Genomic DNA, 21,085 nt, shown 5'->3' with positions numbered 1-21,085 from the left:
TCCTTCCTTCCTTCCTTCCTTCCTTCCTTCCTTCCTTCCTTCCTTCCACCCCTCCAGCCTTCCATCTGATGCTGAAGGAGGGACATTGATAAGTCACATATTCTCAGTATCAGTGAAGCTTCTGACTATACATGATTGACAGGTTGATATTCTGTCCCCATGAGTCTTAATGTGTGCTTGGAAAAATATTTTTCAAAATTGCAGTTGTTCAGAGATTATGGCTATTGAAATACAAACATAAATAGTTAGTATGAAAGGCCTAAACTTACCATAAAAAGTGAATTCAAGGGTATTATAATCAGTCATTTTCAGTACACAAGCTGACTTCCAGAAATAATACAAACTCCACTTCACTGGGTTATCTCCAAGTGGAGTACAGTCTGAAAGAATTTGAGTCTGTCAGAGACAGAACATCAAACACCCAACCAAAGCAGAGTGATGTTCACTCATAAAGGGCTATGTTACATACAAGCAGATTTAATATACTATATCTCCTCATTAAACAGTGAAAGATAATGCTTTTAACTTCTAGTAAATTTGACTTTCCATCATGGAAGAAAAATCTGTAATTGCACATTTTCTATATATAACTTGATATAGTGATATTTAAATAAAGGAAGGGTTATAGAAGGAACAGCTCATCCTAGTAATTGCCCAACTTGTATCTCCCTGAGGGTATTTAACATATCATTTCAGGTATAAGTCTTGACTGCATTTAAAGGAAAAAATTATACATTAGGTTAAAATCATTAATCAGTAGTTGTAACACATTGATCAAAATATTTCCCAAGCCTATCAGTGAATTTTACATATCATTAGTACACACACACACAACACATACACACACAGAGAGACTTAGCTTCGTGGAAGATATAAACTAGTGCCTCATCTACTATTGCTTCATAGTCAAGAAATGCATATGCGTGTGCTCCTGTGACTATGTTACATTATGTAGATATTATGCTATATATTAGTTATATGCATATTAACAATTTATCATTTTGTTGGCTGTAGAGTTTCTTGTAGAAACAAAGTAGAATTTAACTTGTAAGAGATCGCGTTTTCTTATCTAAAATATCCCATAGAATAACATTTAACTTCAAGTGAATGTGCCATAAAATTTCAAAGGTTTACCATAGGACAATCTAATGTCAGAAGTTATTATTAATTCTATTATACATGTTTTTGCAATTCATATTATAAGAAAATGATTTCACATTTACAGAGAAAATCTCAGAGTTTTGCACGCATGCATGTTTTATGAAGGTATTTCCTGGGTAAAGTCATACAGAATACATGCCCAAATAACATGAGCAATACTTTCTCTTACATCTGCTTTTCATCTAGAATGCAATTACTGTAGGTTCGAAAGCATCAGCCACTCAGAGAGTTTTAGGGGACAGAATTATCACAAGGTCGAAAATGAATCTAGCAAAGACCTAACATATATGTAGATACTGCACTAAAACAACCATGGTTCTCTTTGGAAAAAATTTGTGGGACCGTGATAGGATGGCTGGTTTTGGTAGAAGCGCTAGCGGGAAATAGCCCAGAGACCCAACAGGTGTCCATTGTCTGTGAGGGATGGCCATCTATTCTGCCATGCTCCCAGAATCCAGGCTTCTGACACATGGCCTAGATCTCCATTGACCTGCACCATTCAGTTATGTAGGGCAATGCAGCCCCTCCCAAAGAGCACAGGTAGAGGGCGTGACTACAGGCCTCAGGCCCTAGAGAGATTTACATATTAATGAGATACCTGAAGGTCAGAGGGCATAGCCAATTAAGCATTCTTCCCCAGATCCTCCCTCTTCTCCCTCCCTATTTAACTCAGGTCTGCCCTGAGTTTCACAGGGGTACTGCAAGATCCATCTACATCAGCCATGAAAATAAACCCTTTTGGAACCATGGACTTTCTTGTGTCTTTCAGGCCCACCATGGGAAAACACAGAGAAGGCCTTTAATGCTGAGCCGCTGCAGCTGCTGTGCCTAACTTCCCACCTGGAGGACCCCCCTGCATTCCAGCCACAGGGACCCAAAGAAGTTAAGTTCATGAGACTATCAAGAAATAATTGGAACAATTTTTAAAATGATTTACTGAAATGAAATGGTTGAATTTATTTTGTTGTTATTTAAACTGAAAACTTGGTTTCACCCAAGTCAATGATAGTTTCTCCTTGGTTAATAAACAAATGAGGATCTAAATGTAATGAAAACAACATTCAAGAAAATACACATATTTTAGAAACTCTTATATTTAATAAGAAAACAGAAGCCTAATTAATGACTGAAAAAGAGAAAAATTTAAAAATGACTATAATTAAGTTTCTATAATAGCTTACATTTGCCCAGGGAAAAATGTTTCAGGGCACTGAAATGACTGAACAAAATATGATCTCATCCACAAAAATATCCTTAAAGAAAATAAGCTTTTGTTTCTATTTTTTGAACATATATATGTATGTATGTATGTGTACATATATATATATATGTGTGTGTGTGTATATATATGTATATATATACATATTTACTTATAGTTCACATATTCATGTTATATAAATATTTGCATATTTTATATATTTAATATAAAATATATTTATATGTATAAATAAATATTTTGTATATATTTTTCCAAGAGCTTTCTAACATTGCTACCTTTGTGTCTCTTGTGGGAAGTCTAGCAGAAATTCTTTTCTACGTATTTCTTTTTAAGAATTATATGCAGTATCTATCATAAATATACATCCTCTCACTGAAAATACTTGTTAAATGACAAAACAAAACAACAACAACAACAACAACAACAGAAAAACCTGTGTTAAAGGGATCAGCAGGTGAAAGCTCTTGATTTTATGAATACTTGATTAATCATTGCATAGTAATTAAAAAGTTAGGATTAGTTACTGTACACTTTACACTTGGTGAATTTTAGCATTTCACAAGATAGCTAGTATACCCTTATTTTTGCAATTTGCACAGTGATCACAGGTAAGACTTTAAAGTAAGACATCTGAAGTGATTACTTCGTCATGTGTAAACTATGACACCCCATTCAAAAAATGCACTTTTTGCATAATATTATAACATGTCTATGTAGGATTCCCTCACATGCTGTTGCTTATTTCTGCAGATGATCTAAACAGTAGCTACAATCAAGAACTGAAACCGAAAACAGGGCTGGAGATGTGATTCTGTGGTAGAGAACTTTCCGATCTCATGCACAGGGCACTGTGTGCACCCCAGAACTGGAAAACATCAACTTTAAGGCATAGCTTCTCAATTCAACGTTAATTTCCAATAAATTGTATCATATATTTTAAAAATATTTCATTTTTAGTTTTATTTTAAGTGTCTGTCTGTATATAATCATGTACATTTACGTGTCCATATCCACAGAGACCAGAAGAGTTTATCCAAATCCATGCCATTGATGCTAAAGAAGTTGTGAGTTATGGGCCCCAAACTCTTGTTCTTTGCATGCATGAACAGCAAGCTCCATTAACCAAAAAGCCATCCCTCTATCCCTAAATAACCATTTCAACTATAATATTTCCTGAGAAATATTTGGTGATACATTTACATGGAAATCATTTAGAGATATTCTGGGCATGTTTGCAAAAACGGTATAGTTGAGTCTTATGACTCACATACATCAAGGTTAGAGAGGCTCCCATTTAGGCTCAAAGAATCTCAAATAACAGAAGGTGGAGCTATTGTAAGAGCAAGAAGAGATGGGGAAGATTACCTAAGACAGTACCTTCTGGGCATGAAGGACAGTTGAAACCATGCACCCACAGCAACTCTGGCTATCTATAGGAAACCTGTGTATGATCAAGCCAGTATACATCCAATCACTGCTGGAAAGGGCTCAGGACACTTAAGCACTAGCTGAAGAACTATATGTGTTTTGATGCACGCTGGAGAGACAAAGAGTCCACTTTTTCCAGGGATGTGGACCCTGGTAGGTTGCTCATAGTTCGGTGGGTGGCTGGATCTCTACACATGCTTATATGGGCAGCGCCATTTGGATTTGTTGGGTTATTAAAGAAAAATAAAGAACAAAGAGGACATAAATTTGGAAGTAGAGGAGTTGAAGAAGTGTAGGTGGATGGATATGATCTAAATCCATTGGATACACATATGAAATTTTCAATGAATAATGGAATCATTAAAATGTAGTTTAGTTGTTTATTAATTTTTTCTCAAATGAGTCATTGAGAGTCAGCATTTAAGTGAGATTTTAAAACTGTAATACTTTGTTCAAATGTCTGATTGTAGGAAGGATTTTAAAATTGTTAAGGTATTTTTCACTCTGACTTTCCTCCCTGAGACTAACCTGGTGTGTGATATTTTGTCCTAACTCTATGGAGAGATGTCCCTGCAGTGAGATTTGAGCCTTACTTGCAGAGTCAACACTGACTTCAGGCTACTGGTTAAACATGTCATAGTCTGAGACGGGCGGGCAGCCTGAGCACATGATTCACAACAATGTTCTTAAATACAGATATCTGAACTAAGGAATCAAGGATGTTTGTAGAAATACATTTAGGAATGCAAGACTATCAGAATGGCTCTTTTACAATAAACGTGATCCATTAAGATACTTCTTTATAATGCACCCTCAAAAATTCTCTATATCTCTATTTTAATCATAAGGAGAAATACAAGGAGGAAAGGATGCAAGAATTTGGACTTCTTTTGGGTCCATGACTTTGGTGCATTGTACAATGGTTTAGTTTCACAAACAGGTTTTATTCGAGGGTGTGTTTTTTTGAAAGTTTCAGAATTTACTCTTCTCTTTTAAGATGAACTTCATTACGTACGTTTTACATTTATCATGATTTCATTGCGTGAAAAATACTTGAGAAATTTTGCAATAAAATATGTATGGTAACTTTAAAAAGTAGGAGTAAAACCTAGCTCCCCAATCTCTGTCAAATTACTAATGTTCTAAGACTCTCGATTTTAACATTAGTATCAAACTCATTCCCAGAAAACTAAATTTAATGTTTCTAACTACGTTCATGTCTTTTTTACACATCTACACACACATATATAGTTCTTCAGTAATCTGTTTTCTAGACAAAGAGAGCATCAAGCTTTCTCCTAACTAGTTACATATTCAAAATGACATCTTCAACACATACATACATACATACATACATACGTACATACATACATACACAGACACACACACATACATACATACATACACAGACACACACATACATACATACATACACAGACACACATACATGCATACATACACACACATACACACATACATACATACATGCACAGACACACACACATACATACATACACATACATACATACATACATACACACATAGACACACATACATGCATACATACACATACATACATACATACATATATACACAGACACACATACATACATACATACATACATACACAGACGCACATGCATGCATACATACACACACATACACACATACATACATACACAGACACACATACATACATACACAGACACACACACATACATACATACACAGACACACACATACATACATACACACACATACATACATACATACACAGACACACACATACATACATACATACATATATACATATATACATATATACATATATACATACATACACACATACATGTGTATGCATAAATAGATGTGGCTAGTATTTATGACCATGAATTGAAATTATCAATGAGATTACCAAAAGTGATAATCATCAGGCAAGGAACATCAACTATTTATTTCACTGAATTTTATTTAAGCTTTTATCTCTCAAGCAAACATTATATAATCTACTCCACACATGAAGGACCCGATGTAACACTAACATTCACAGTGTGGAGTCTGTTCTAATGGGAGTTCTTACTTTTCAGTTGAAACTTGCACAGACCTAAAGTCAAACAGAAGCTGTGGAAAGTAATTAGTGTTAATATTTATTATATACTTAAAAGCTAACACTAACAATAACCCTGTGGGATAGTACTATTTTCCTGCCTCTTAAATGTTATGGAAACTAGTTTCAAAAATATAAGTTCACTAATATCATACATATTGAATAAGAAGCTTCATTCTTTAGTTCCAAAGCCTATGCTTCTAACTACTACCTTGCTGTGTTTATATCATGAATACATAGCAAAGAAAGACAAAAGATAAGAAAAGCATCAGACAGTGAAAATTTACAAAAAAATATTGATTTGGTTGTTTTCAGGAAGAACACAGCCGTAATGATTTAGAAAGGAATATTTCAGTTTATACTTTTAGAAACAATTGTTTCATGAGATTAATCTTGCTGTATGGTTCAATATTTTTCATGCTATTTATCTTGAAAGATCAATTAGTTGATGGTAAGGGCACTGAAGTTGTTATGTCAGTTAATCAGCTTTCCATGACAGAATGTATACTCCTAAGTGATGGATTATGAGACAGAAATCATTCTGATCACTGGATGTCACTCCTTATAGGCTAGAGGTGTTCCAAAGTAATTCAAATATCTTTGAACATTAACCAGTGCAAATTTCACAGGTTCAGGGAACTGCACTGATTATAAATAACCACTCTCATATACAGGGACTATTTAATCAGTAGGAAAATGCATTGAAATAAAATTAGTGCTGAAAACGATTATTACATTATTGTATTATTAAACTGTCTTCAGTAGTGTTCCTGAGTTTCAATCCCAGATAATTGTAAGTGTAGATACTGTATACATATATATATGAAATATAAGTCATACTCAATACTATTAAACTTTTAGTTAAATTTTTGGACTTAAAAGTTAAAATATCATTTACCAACAGTCAACTACACATTTTAAATAGAATGCATGAGTTTGGCTAAATACACACACATGCATACACATGCACACACAAACACGTGCACTCATATGCAAATACATATACACAAGCATATGTCCACAACAACAAAGAGACATACATACACATACACACATATATATGATAACTTGTTCAAATATACACATATACACATATGCAAACACATAAGCACACATCCACACATATACATACATACATACATACATTCATACACATACACACATAAACACACATACACACACATATATATGCACACATATACAGAAGCAAATGCACACATTCATTTACTGACATACACAAACACATATGCACCCAACACAAACACAGACAGACACATATACTCACACAGATGCACATAAACACAAATATACACACATGCATGCACACATGCACATAGGGGCACAATATAGAGAGATCTATACAAGCAGCAACATGCATATACAGACATGCACACAAGGAAACACATAATACATATTCATACACATGGTTAACCACATGCAAAGGCACACATGCCTGGATATACATACACACACACACATAATAAAGATAAATAGGCAGGCACAATACATGGACACACATACATGCAAGCATGCACACAGGCATATATGCATATACACACACTCACATACATACTCACATGCACACACAACTTCTATTTGCACATTTTATACGACACTGATAAACTGTACTCCACAGTGTGTCAATCATTTATGTGCCCACCACCAATACATGAAGAGGTTTGACATTCACCCTTTCTTGAATACTGTCAGACTTAAGTTTTAGCTATAGTTCAATTTAACCTGATGGTTAAATAATTTTTGTTTGAAATTTTCTAACTCTTTATTTACTCTACATTGTAGCAGGATGGTTTCCTGCTGCTGCTACATTATTTGCAATAAGCATGGTGATTGGGGAGAAGCTAATGTGGGAGGAGCAAGAAGAAGAGGAGAAGGAAGAGGAGGAGGCAGGAAGAGAAGGAAGAGAGGAACCAGGGAGGAGAAGATGGTTGAGGATGTGTGTGTGTCTCTAGCAGACTAAAATAGTTATAATATCTAGGTTAGGTATTGGGTAACAATGCTAATTGTGTGGACATCTTGTTAATTGAGCATTCCCAAATATATGTACCAATTGGATTGCCATTAAGTCTCAAGAGTCTTCATTCTACCGGGTACTGCGGGATGGCAGGTATTATCTGGGCTCAGCCAACCATAGTGGAGACAGCATGGTGGATTGGCAGAGCAGGCTGCCACGCTGGCATCTTGTGGGTGCCAGGGCAGGTACTTCTGGCCGGTCAGAGCTAAGGAGCAGTGAGAGCATGCCATGGCTCTTGGCCTCAGGCCTTGTCTAGTTGGGAACATGGTGGCCCCATAAGAACAAGCCAGATTGGGTGTAGCCGTTTTAAATGTCAATATTATATCCACTATGGGGACAGCATTTTTTCAATATGATACGTAAGAGGATTTTATTTAGTGTGGGTAGTATCTCAATATGAGCCAGACATATGATTCCTTGTGACATTTTTTTTTTTTAGTCTCAGTATTTTTAGAAATGTCATTCAGGACCCCTCATGAAAGGGAACATCAAGGTATCTAGAGCAGGTGGCCTCTTATTTCAAAAGAGACAGAAACCAGAAAGGAATAGCAGAAATGCCAGCTACCTTCTCCTGTTACACACCTCTCCACAGGGGCCCCACCTCCTGATGCTTCCATTGCCTCCCCAAACAGCACTACAGGAAGTACCTTGCTCAACAGAGGCACCTCTGGGGGGGCATTTCATATGCAAATATAATGATACACATGTACTAATCTGTTCTGCACTCGATTTGCCCATCACTGATTGGGGGTTTTGAAATCTCTTTGTACACTCCGCAGGACAAATATATCTCCTTTTGCTTAATTCTAGCATTCCCGTGCTTTTCAGTGTTATATTTGGGACCCTGTAAATCTCTAACTATGTTTTGTACATAATGAGGGATAAAAATGAGTTTAATTTTTCTCCATGTGAATATCCAACTTTCCAGTTCTTTTTTGTGAAGACTCTCCTTGCTGCAGTGAATTGCGTTGATGACTTCATGCTATTTCTGGCCTTTCTGTTCTGTTCCAACTATCAATTTATCCCTTCTTGTTCCAACGCCCACTCCAAGTTTGGAATCAGATAGGGTAAGTGCTACACTACAATTTCGTTCTCTACGAAGTTATTTTAGATTTTTCAAAGTATTTCCTGAGGACATAAATTGCATAAAAGGTTGTCAATTTATAAAAAAAAAGATGCAGAAATTTATTTTACATTAATCTATTTCAATTCAAGAACACTCTATTCCCTAGATTCTTAAGGGGATACTGTGTACCTTGTTTTATTACTTTCTTATTTTCTAACTGGCTGCACAAAAGTCTACAGCTCTCTCCTTGAAGAAAAGATAGAGAGGTTACTGTGAAACCATTTTGAGCAATCATGGCTCCAGAAATACAAACTTAGGTTACCCCAAATTCCATGTTCCTACATGGAAGCAGTTTCATGACATTTTTATAGTTTTACAAATCTGAAAAAGTCATACTTCTGGACAAACTTAAAATACACAAGTGGGTACATCAGAAAGGCAGGTACAACAAGATGGAAAAAGCTCTTCTAGGGGCCCAGGGTATTGCCTGATGACATTAGCTTTTGAGTTGATAGGAAGTACTGGGTGTGTTCAATTAATAAAATCCAAAGAGTTTGATCTATTAGTCACCTCAGTCCCAACACACAGGTGGGCAAAGAATGGTTGACACAGAAAGCTGGAACTAGTCCAAGATGAGAGAATTGGCAGCAGGAGCTGCAATGTTCTTTTCCAACATCTCCACCATACTGAAGTGATAATTTACCACATTGGTAGATTACTTGTTGGTACCAGTCTCTGCAGACAACTTCCTTCTAGGAGTTCTCATTTACACAACACAGATAGTCAGATCTGTGTTCTCTAAAGCATCCTTTAAGCTGTTTTACATAAATTCCATGCTTGTCTTTTCTGCCTGCTCTTTTATTTCATTAACTAAACATTTTAAGCATTCTTTTGGTTTCTTTCTGATCATGGCATTTAGAATGTGGACCTAGGGATCCACCTGTCTCTGCTCCCATGGAGTGGAGATTACAAGCATGTGTGTCACATCCAGCTTTTCATTTGAGTGCTGGGTCAAGCCTAGGTCCTCCCTAATCAAGAGCAAGCATTTTATTTAGACAACCATCTCCCTAGCTTTGTCCGAGCTTTGGTCATACATTTTTACAGCATTCTAATGTCTACAGTACATATGCTAGATTAAGTATTTTCTGTCAATCTTACTATGTGTTCATGAGCAAGCATTTTATTTAGACAACCATCTCCCTAGCTTTGTTTTGGCTTTGGTCATACATTTTTACAGCATTCTAACGTCTACTGTATATATGCTAGATTAAGTATTTTCTGTCAGTCATACTGTGTGTTCATGTTTCAAGTGTACTATAATAATTATATAATTAAAAAGTTCTTATTTTGGTTGGGTATTTAGTTTTTTGCCTGATCCTTTTAATAGGCTGTTTTAAGCATTTTATTCTTACTCTGAGACTCATAAAGATCACTAACTTTTTTCTATGTTACTTTCAAAAGTGCATTTTAACATTAATGAAAGATTCTGAGGAATGTATTGCATACTCTCCACTTTGTACTATGTTTTGATATATTTAATTTCCATATATTCAACATGATTCCTCAAACAATAAAGCATATATGTGTATGTGTTTATGTGTATATTTGTGTGTGTGTGAAAGCATATATATATATATATTGTGCATACTATTTAAATATATATACATATATATACATATACATATATATGTATATATATGTATATATATATATATATATATATATATATAGAGAGAGAGAGAGAGAGAGAGAGAGAGATATACAGAGATACAGAGAGACAAAGAGACAGAGAGAGAGATATAGAGAGAGAATTAAGTTATTTCCTTTTTGGGTCTTCAGTGGACTTCAACTTGTGGCCCTTGGTTCTTATCTTCCACTATGAGGATTCTCAGGATCAATTCCAGTTTAACATGCTTGATGCCAAACACCTTTACCCAAGGACCTACTTTTCTGGCCCATAAATACCTTTATATAATTTCCAACCATTTCTGAATAAATAATTTTCAATATATTATTATTATTATGTACTATTTAAATAAAAATCACAAGAAAATGAGTGAGCTGTTAATATCTGGTACACAGGCATTACCCACATACTTGCACACACACACACACACACACACATATAAATTAAAACTGCAAGAAATGGCCTATATCTATGCATATTCACTCTGTTGGTATTGGATAAATTTCTATATTCCAAGTGATACTGAATGTTCCTTAGAAAAAGAACAATAAAGAGTGCTGTGTCTTTCCATCTTAATCTAAAATGAAAGAATGCAGAAAGCAGCAAATATATCGTTGGTTATGGGAAGAATATCAACAAGAGATGTGCTCACAACAGCTTTTCCAAACATCCCCTGAAATCTCTGGGAAGCTGTAGTTAAGAGAGTGGTAACACTTTAGGGTGAATGAATTCTGTATCTATTAATATAGCGTAGGAAGTCAGAGTAGTTTTTAGAAAAACTTATGGACAACAAGGAAATTAATATTTCTGAGTTGACATCTATACAATTTAAATCATAAAGCAAGCTTTAATGAAATGTTTGTTTTCATGGATCTCAGCAATGTATGCACTTGCATAACTCTACTTCTAGATGGGAAATACTTGAATGACCTTAGTGTCCCCAGACGTTTCTTTCCATGCCATAAATACCAGACAGATATGGCGAACCTTCTTCATCACTCAATCTTCATATTCTGAAATTCCACAAAATGAATAATATATATGGATGCCAATTCGGTCTTGTTTCATCTACAAATGTAACTTATGTTTTGTTTACTGAAAATTCACAATGGATATTTTGTCTGTATTCCAATCTCTGAATATTTATATTACTTCTAGGCGGGGATAATTGTAAGTAATTTGATTTGAAAACTTTATAAATTGTTCTTGGAGAAATACCAAGCTGCATAATTGCTCTAATGTATGCTCCATGTGATTTTAACTTTATAAGGAACTTCTTGCCTTACAGAAGCTTTTCAGTTCCATGAGGTCCCACTTATCAATCTTGATCTTAAGAGCCTCAGCCACTGGAGTTCTGTTTAGGAAATTTCCCCCTGTCAATGAGCTAGAGGCTCTTTCCCACTTATTCTATTAGATCCAGTGTATCTGGTTTTATGTCGAGGTCCTTGATACACTTGGATGCGAGATTTGTGTAAGGTGATAAATATGTATATATTTTCATTTTTCTACATACAGACCACCAGTTAGACCATCACCATTTATTGAAGATGCTTTCTTTTTTTTAATTCAATGCATTTTGCTTTAATTCAGTCCTTCAAATTTCATCCTCACACACACTCACACATCTAAGCTTTAAAGTCACAAATTTTGAAGTGCATACAATTTTATTCTCCTGCATTGCGGTAACCCCAGCCTGCATGCTGCAGAAACAGTGCACCTCGATGCACACTGGCCAGATTCCCAGGGCTCCAGGGCCACGTGCGCTGCTGAACAGTTTCTGTGTGGGATGAGGACGAATACCTCAGAGTGCACACACCCCCTCACGGCTGGCTGTTGTTTATTGTTAATGATCAGCCTTTTTTGGACAGAACCTACCAACAGCTGGACAGATGGACGTCAAGCTTGAGTTCTCGTTCCTTCAGAGTCTGACTCCCAGAGAGCATTGTTGGAGGATAAGGCAGATGATGCAGGCTGTGAAGATGCTGTCCATGGGCCGGCAGGGATCAGAAGCCTGGAGTTGGGTCACAGGTTGGATGCCCCTCACTGGAGCCTAGAGCAGCACCCTGTCCTCTCCAGGTCAAGGGCCTGCAGCAGAGCAGCAAATGCCCCTGACTCTGAAGCCTCCTGTGTAGATGCTGGGGGTACTCACAGAAAGAAACATTCTTGTTTCTCTGCCGGAACGTTCCAGGAGCCCACGAGGGTATCATCAATGAGCCTAAATTTAGCACAAGTATTTCAGCCAGGTTTTTGCCTCCTCTGCCAGCAGGCGCCAGCCCTCTAAGTAAAAACCAGCCACGTTCCATGTTGGGTCTGCCGGGTCCAAGATCAGAGGCCTTCTGTCTTTTTTGACCTGTGTGGACAGGTAGGCATTGACCTCTTCATTGATGGCGTCATAATAATATGTCCAATAGATTCTAAGCTTTAAGAACTGAATGATCAGCTCTAACACAGTCCGGAAACCCTGGGCTGTCCTTCACATTTGTCTGGAGTCTCACTTTCCCAGGCATAGACCGTGAGCAGCTCCAGGGCGTACTGTGGTAGCAGTGCCTTCCCCAGCTTCTCCTTACACAGTTGATACCAGTGCTTGACCAGAAGGATGAGATTCCTCAGCTCGTTTGGACGTTTCCACAGGAAGTTTTGCTGGAGCTCCATGAAACAGTTGGAGTACTTGCCCGCCTTGTTCAGGATGTTGCACTCACGGATGAGTTCGGCATACATTTTGTTGTAGATTTCTCAGTCAACGGCCTCCTTTTTCACTTGAGACAGGGCATCATAGGCTGGCTGCCCATCAAATTTCACCTCCTGTTGGAACTGAGGGTAGCTCAGCTTGAAGCTCAGATACCTGTAGTTGGGCTGCTCTGAGCTCTGGACCCCAAACTTCTCTCCCAATTGTTTCTCTTGTTGCAACTGGCTCAGGTGTTTCCGAATTTCCTTAACGAACTCTTCCCGCCGCATGAACTGATCCTCAAAGCTTTTGAGATTGTTAAAGATACCACGAGGTCAGCCTCTGACCTGCCCTTGAGCACCGTGTATTCATTGTAGGAGCCGCCCATCGTTACCCTGGAGACCCTCACGGGGTGGGCGGCACCTTGGAAGCATCTCTCCTGCAGGAAAGTACTTATGACATAGATGTCTGCTCTGATCTCAGTAATGAAGGTGGTGTCACCAAGAAGGTGATCCTGTATAAACTTTCCAGCTCCCAAGGCAGAGTGCTGCTGAGATCCACAGGAGTGCTGCTTTGATCAGTTGCCATCCTGAGGCCAGGAATGTTTGCTGACTGCCTTGAAGATGCTTTCTTTTTTCCATTGTATATTTTTTGCTTCTTTGTCAAAGAGAAAGTGCTCATAGGTATATGGGCTTATTTCTGGGTCTTTAATTCTATTCCATTGATCAACCTGTCTATCCCTGTACCAATATCATGGGGTTTTTTGTTTGTTTGTTTGTTTTTTATCATTATTCCTCTGTAGTACAGTTTGAGGTCAGGATGGGACCTCATGAAACTGAAAAGCTTCTGTAAGGCAAAAGACAGTCTGTAGGACAAATCAGCAACTTACAGATTGGAAAAAAAAATCTTCTCCAACCCCCATATCTGATAGAGGGCTAATATCCAATATATATCTTTATAAACCCAGGTAACCCAATTAAAAATGGGCTACAGAGCTAAACAGAGAATTATCAACTGAGGAATATCCAATGGCCAAGAAGCACCTAAAGAAATGTTCAACATCCTTAGTCATCAGGGAAATGCAAATCAAGACAACCCTGAGATTCCACCTTACATCAATCAGAATGGATAAGATTAAAACCTCAGGTGATGACACATGTTGGTGAAGATGTGGAGAAAGAGGAACATTCCTCCATGGCTGGTGGGATTGCAAGGTAGTAACCACTCTGGAAATCAATCTTGCAGTCTCCCAGAAAATTGGAAATAGTTCTACCTGAAGACCCAGGTATACCACTACTGAGCATATTTCCAAAAGAAGCTACAACATATAACAAGGACATATGTTCCACTATGTTTACAGCAGCCTTCCTTATAATAGTCTGAAGCTAGAAAGAACCCAAATATCCCTCAACAGAAGAATGGATACAAAAAATGTGGTACATTTACACAATGGATTACAATTCAGCAATTAAAAATGAAGACTTCACAAATTTTGCAGGCAAATGGATGGAACTAGAAAGTATCATCCTGAGTGAGGTAACTGAGACCCAAAAAGACAGACATGGTATGTACTCACTGATAAGTGGATATTAGCACAAAAGCTCAGAATACCCATGATACAACTCGCAGACCTTATAAAGCTGAACACGAAGCAAAACCAAAGTGTGGATGCTTCAGTGCCATTTAGAAGGGGGAACAAAATAATCACTGGAGGCATATAGAGGGGGGGTCCAGTGTGGGAGAGGGGAGGGTGTCTTAGAGGCAAAAGGGAGGGGTAGGGGAGGGGGGTTTGCTGAAGGGAGACCAGGAAGAGAGACATTTAGAAATGTAAATAAATAAAATATTCAATAAAAAAGAAAGGAAGGAAGAAAGGAAAGAAGGAAGGAAGGAAGGAAGGAAGGAAGGAAGGAAGGAAGAAGGGAAGGAAGGAAGAATGAAACAAAAAGAAAGAAAGAAACTTCTTAGAGTGGTTTACCTAAGTTATTTGCCTCTTCTTTCTGTCCAGCAGTATAGATACTGCCAATAAGCACAACAAACAGAATTCCAGACTATGACTCATTTGTGAATATGGATTGTTTTATTCTTTTTGTTAACGATATTATTGAACATTAACGTTTTTAAACATGATGGATATGTCATGTTTGGATTTGAATTCATCTGATGACTAGTAGGAATATATATATATATATATATATATATATATATATATATATATAATATTAGTCTATATCATTTTATCAAGTTTTGTTGAAATATCTTCCTAATATGCATGCCTATTTACCATCTTTTTGACATGCTGTCTCTTTCTCCAATTGTTCTTCAATTATAAACAATGGGCAGATGCTTAGATTTTCTTTGTATCCCTTATGTGCTTCCTAGCAACACCACTGGGACGTAAGTCTTAACACTTTATGAATTATATTTTATCGATACATCATTAGTAAGTCTTGTCTGGGTTGGTGTGTCTTTCCTCTTCTAACAACTTTAGTTTTATGCCCCATATTTAGTAATGCATTAAGTGTTTGAGGTCAGTGTCCATATGTTTTATATGTGCATACAATTTTTACCCATAGTTCTTTGTCATCTTCTTCAAGAGTGTCACAGATGTACTAAATAGGACTGTTTCTGGAAAATTCATGCTATGCTATTATTCATAGCTTCAAAAATATTATAGATTACTATTTAAAGTTAGAACTTATCCTTGTTTACTGAAATATCAATCTTAAAATAGCATTCTGCTATACTTCTATATCTAATGGAGGTTGTGTTTTACTAATTATTTTACACTATTAATATGGTATGTTACATTTATTCACTTTTAAGGACATTCCAACTATTTGACTAAACAGCATTTTTTCTACGATGGTATATAGTAATTCTTTCCTAGTGACTAAAATCAGAAATTATGAACTGTTAATGTATTAGGCATCAAGTTTTACAGAATTGATGTTTTGTTAATTTCTCTTATTGTAAAACAAAGAATGAACATTTTCTATCATATTAATAATTGTGCTGGTTTTATAGTTTATTGACAGTTACCTTAGCATACACAAGAATTCTAGTCATAGTATTTGTTAATATTACTTATGTAATATTCATATTTATTTAATATTAATTTAATGAATTAATTTAGTATTTATTTACACTTATTTAATTGTATTTAAATTTAATATTATTAAACCTTTATTTAATATTAATACATCTATATAATGTTTTTATTAACTCCAACCCCTTCCCATTCCCTCCTATTACTTCCTTATCTTCAATATCACTTTTTTATCCCAACTTCATTCCTCTCCTTCCTCTCTCTCTCTCTCTCTCTCTCTCTCTCTCTCTCTCTCTCTCTCCCTCTCTCTCTCTCTCTCTCTTTCTCTCTCTCTTTCTCCCCTCCCCCTTCTCTTTCCTCTACCTTTCTCTCTCCTTATTAAGTGTTGAGTGTATGTACATGGATATGGGGCCACCTACTGGAGCATGAATAACATGTTAGGCTTAAATCCCTGAAGAAAACTGACTCATGTTTCCCTAGTAGCCATCGTCAATTGCCCCTCTGACAGGGATGGTATTTCAAGATTCCCTACTTTGTGTCTGAGGACAGGGTCAGTGTACTCCCATACATAAAATAAATAAAATCTAAAACAAATTTAAAAGAAAGATATAACCAATTCCACACAGACTTTTTGATTGATGACCTTACATTGGAACTTCTAAATGCTTTCTTCATGTCCGAGAACACTTCATTTATCATTTCCCTATGCTATAAATCACACGACATGCTTCCTTTTTACATATGTGTGTATTTGTGTCGTAATTTCATCATTTTTATAGTCCTCTAGTGTCCTCCTTTAGTGAGGCATCTGTCTTCTATAAATAGATCTACATTCTACACAGTCACAATTCTTAGAGGTATAATCAATCAGACCATTTCATAGCTGTGGACATGGAATATGATGTAGTTATTAACACACCTCACAGCATGCTGAACATGGGATCCCAAGAAAATGACTCTGAAGTCCAGAGCTTCTTGGGTTAGGTGGATGCCTCCTTCCTTCATCAAGCAAATACCTATGGGAAAGAAAGCAAGGCTGATCAGGTAGCATTACTGATATTTGAGATCCTCAATCATATACTGTGGAAGGCTCATGTACTCCTCTCTCTCATAGACCTGAGCACTTCTTTTAGAGGACATGGGGTACTTGTGCTCACAGATAAGCACCAGCAAAGCCAGAAATGTTAAACACTCAGGCTTGTCTTTTCAACAATAGGGATGTATACCTATATTTCATGCAGAAGGCTGGGAGGGGGTGTAATGAATAGCCAGATGATCAGTGTTATTTTAGGGCCAGGCTATATCTGAATTCTCCAGAGTATTATGTTTATGTCAGAGTCTTCCCCCATAAATCTTTATCCTTTAGCTTTGTTTCTTAGCGAATAGAACCCATCCTTAGGGGAAATGTTGCATGTACTTTATATCTTGGTGACCTGTATGCTATCTGTATGACCAGTACCATACCAGATCCTCACCAGATCCTTAAGTTGTAGAATCCATTTTTAAGGTGAAGGTCACATGTACTTGGAACATTAATTTTCTTCTTCAAAGTCAGATACTGCCCTTAGCTATGTGTTAATGTTGTTTCAGAATTAAAGAAAAAAACATTCAAAAACATTCAATTCTACTGTTTGTTTGTTTGTTTGTTTGTTTGTTTGTTTGTTTTGGCTGTTTTCTAAATGGAAACAACTATGTTAGGGGAATTAGTTATGTGTTCACAGATTGAAGAAAATAACTGGAGATTGTACTAGAATCTAAAATCTTTATAACTGAGTTTCACTCCCCATGATTTTATCATGCTACTCTTAGTATTTTCATTAAGATATATTGTTTTCATATACAGCAGAGGACTGCCTGGTCTATCCTCAGTGAGAGAAGATGCATCTAATCCTTGAGAGACTTGAGTCCTCAGGGAATGTGGTGGCCTGGCAAAGTGTGGAAGTGTGTGGGGTGTGTGTGTGTGGAGGGGGGACATCCTCTTAGAGATGGGTAGGAGGAATGGGATGAACAACTGTAGGAGGGTAGAAGAAGGGGATAATGACGAGACTCTAAAAAATATTAAATATTAAGAAAAAAGATATGGGGTTTTTCATCCATAGGCAAAAAAAGTATCCTCTCTAAGAACATTCATTTCACTATTAGTGAAGAACACAGTCACTATTTATGAAGCTGATCTAATATGAACACTAAGAAATATTACTAGAAATCTCATAAACTGGACAATGAGTCTCGTATGAGCTCTTACCACTGGAAATCACATTGTTATCACAAATACAGACCAAAACAGATGCCAACACAAGATAAAAAACATATATAAGTAATATAAATCTGCTATTTTTTGTGGTCATTTCAGAGTGAAGTAATTTTAATGCAGTTTAATTTGAAGTGAATAAGTCTAGAAATCATTTCTTATGAGGCAAGAAGTCATGTTTTATTTATTGTGGCAAAACACATATTACATTTAGTGTCTTAACCTTATTAATTGAGCACTTCAGAGCTTTCCCTCATTTCTGTACAATAGCACTGTCTAGTCCAGCCCAGGGAACACATAGTGAGCTGAGTGAACTAATAATAGGCCAATACCACTGTACATTTAACTTGAATCTCTTTCTTCACTAAGAAAGAGATTCTATGTTGTGACAAGGTGACATTAAAAGCTACCAAGCACACCACAATTTCTTCATTAGTTACTTTTACATCACAGTGATGAAGTCAAGAAAAAAAAAAACATTTAATATCCCCTACTGTTTCTGAACTGTCACAGTATCATGCTGAGGACTGAACTGCAGATAATAGCTTTGTATATCACTGCAGAAGTGGAAGCACACAAAGACAGAGGAGACCTGGGGTACAATGTAGTTTCCCAAGCCAAGCTCCTCATTGACCCCCCCCCCATCCTCCTTAAGTCTTCATCTTTCCTAAATCCCAGCTTTCCAGGCAGTACCGGACATGAGAGACACCTGAGCCTATGGAATGTTTTAGATTCAAACCCTGATAATTTGTGACTTCCTTCATAAAACTTGAAACAAGTGACTTCTGACTTTAGTTGCAGTCACAGACGATGGTGAGGATCTGTTATGATATTTTTGCTTTGACTTTATTCTCATTTTAATTTCATATGAGTCTTTCCTTTGAATTGGGGGATATTTTATTGCTGTAAGTCCCAGTTGACAAGTGGTCTCTTCTTTTGTTTTTAAACCCAGTGACTGAGTTTTATTTGGATTACTGATTTTTTTTCACACTTCTATCTTTTGTGTATCCCTCAGGTCTTTTCTGGGTTTCTATATTTTTGATTGTTTGATGCAGGTTTATATTTTTTCATTGGAGCAATTCTATACTTGGAGTTTTTAAAATCTTTAGCAATTTTTACCTCTTTTTATACATTTGTATGTTTTTCTGATTTGTATGATAGGAGTTTTAACTGAAATTGTGAGGTGTTTCCTAGTAAAATCATTGCCTTTTATTTAAATCTTCTATAATTTCTAGGAGGCTCACTCTGTGATAGGACTACTACAAGGAAGACATAGAAGAAGATGTGAGCCTTTCTGTTGCTGTTTGTAAAGTAGCTACAAATAAACAAATAGACAGTGAGTTCAAATAAGGGGAGAACGAAAATGACAAATATAAAGTTAAATTAAGCTATAACTCTGAATAATTTTAGTAAATAAAACAATGAGAAGTAAATATATATAATTTGATTTTATATATGATGTATGGTACTACACAGAGCGATTCGTAATTATGACTATTTCAGCATCACTTGCTGAGAATATTATGTTTCTTCACTAAAATATTTGTCGTTTCACTAAAAATCAAATAAGCATATGTTCATGAGTCTACTTTGAAAACTTCCAGTGTTCTATGAATTATGTATAAAAGAAAATTTTGGTTGTTCTCTTAACAGGATATAGGATCACCCAGGAGACCATCTTCTTGACATCTTACAAGTAATTATTTAGGTTCCATTAGCCTCATAGAATGACTCTGCAGGTTATCTTGATAAGGTTAAATGAGTGTGTTAGACCTACCTTGACTGTAGGCAACACAATCCCATAAGCTGGGGCACTGGTCTTATAGGAAGGAAAATGCCAGCTGAATGTGAACATTCAATGCACTCTGTTCTGTGGATGTGAACAAAATAGGACCAATTGGCTCATGGTCTTGCGACTAGGATTTTCCTGTGTGATAGACTCCATGTCCTAGGACAATAAACCAAAATAGTACATTCCTTCCTTAAACTGTTAGCTGTTTTTCTCTTTCCTCTTCTTCTCCTTCTCCTTCTCCTTCTCCTTCTTCCTCTTCTTCTTCCCCTTCCTCTTCTTCTTCATCTTCTCCTCCACCTATTCCTACTCCTCCTCATCTCCCATCTCCTCCTCCTTCTTCCCCTCCCCCTCCCCTTTCCTTCCCCCTCCCCTTTCCCTTCTCACTCCCCTTCCCCTCCTCCTCCCCCTTCTCCTTTCCCCCTTTCCCCTTCTCCTTTTCCCCTTCCCCCTTTCTCCCTTCCCCCTTCCCCCTTCTCTGTTCCCCCTTCCCCCTTTCCCCTTCCCCTTTTCCCCTTCCCCTTTCCCCCTTTCCCCTTCCCCCTTTCCCCTCTCCCCTTTCCCCTTCCCCCTTTTCCTTTCCTCCTTCCCCCTTCCCCGTTCCCCCTTCCCCCTTCCCCTTCCCCCTCCTTCC

The 21,085-nt window shown here is 36.9% G+C and overlaps 1 pseudogene; it reads right to left on the bottom strand.

The window, feature by feature from the left end:
• Positions 1-12,845: 12,845 nt before the first annotated feature.
• Positions 12,846-13,953, bottom strand: LOC114631891 (annotated as a pseudogene).
• Between the last annotated feature and the right edge of the window lie 7,132 nt (positions 13,954-21,085).

Source organism: Grammomys surdaster, unplaced genomic scaffold (genome assembly GCF_004785775.1).
Source record: "Grammomys surdaster isolate TR1022 unplaced genomic scaffold, NIH_TR_1.0 367, whole genome shotgun sequence".
NCBI lineage: Eukaryota > Metazoa > Chordata > Mammalia > Rodentia > Muridae > Grammomys > Grammomys surdaster.
This window is presented reverse-complemented; position numbering and strand designations above follow the sequence as displayed.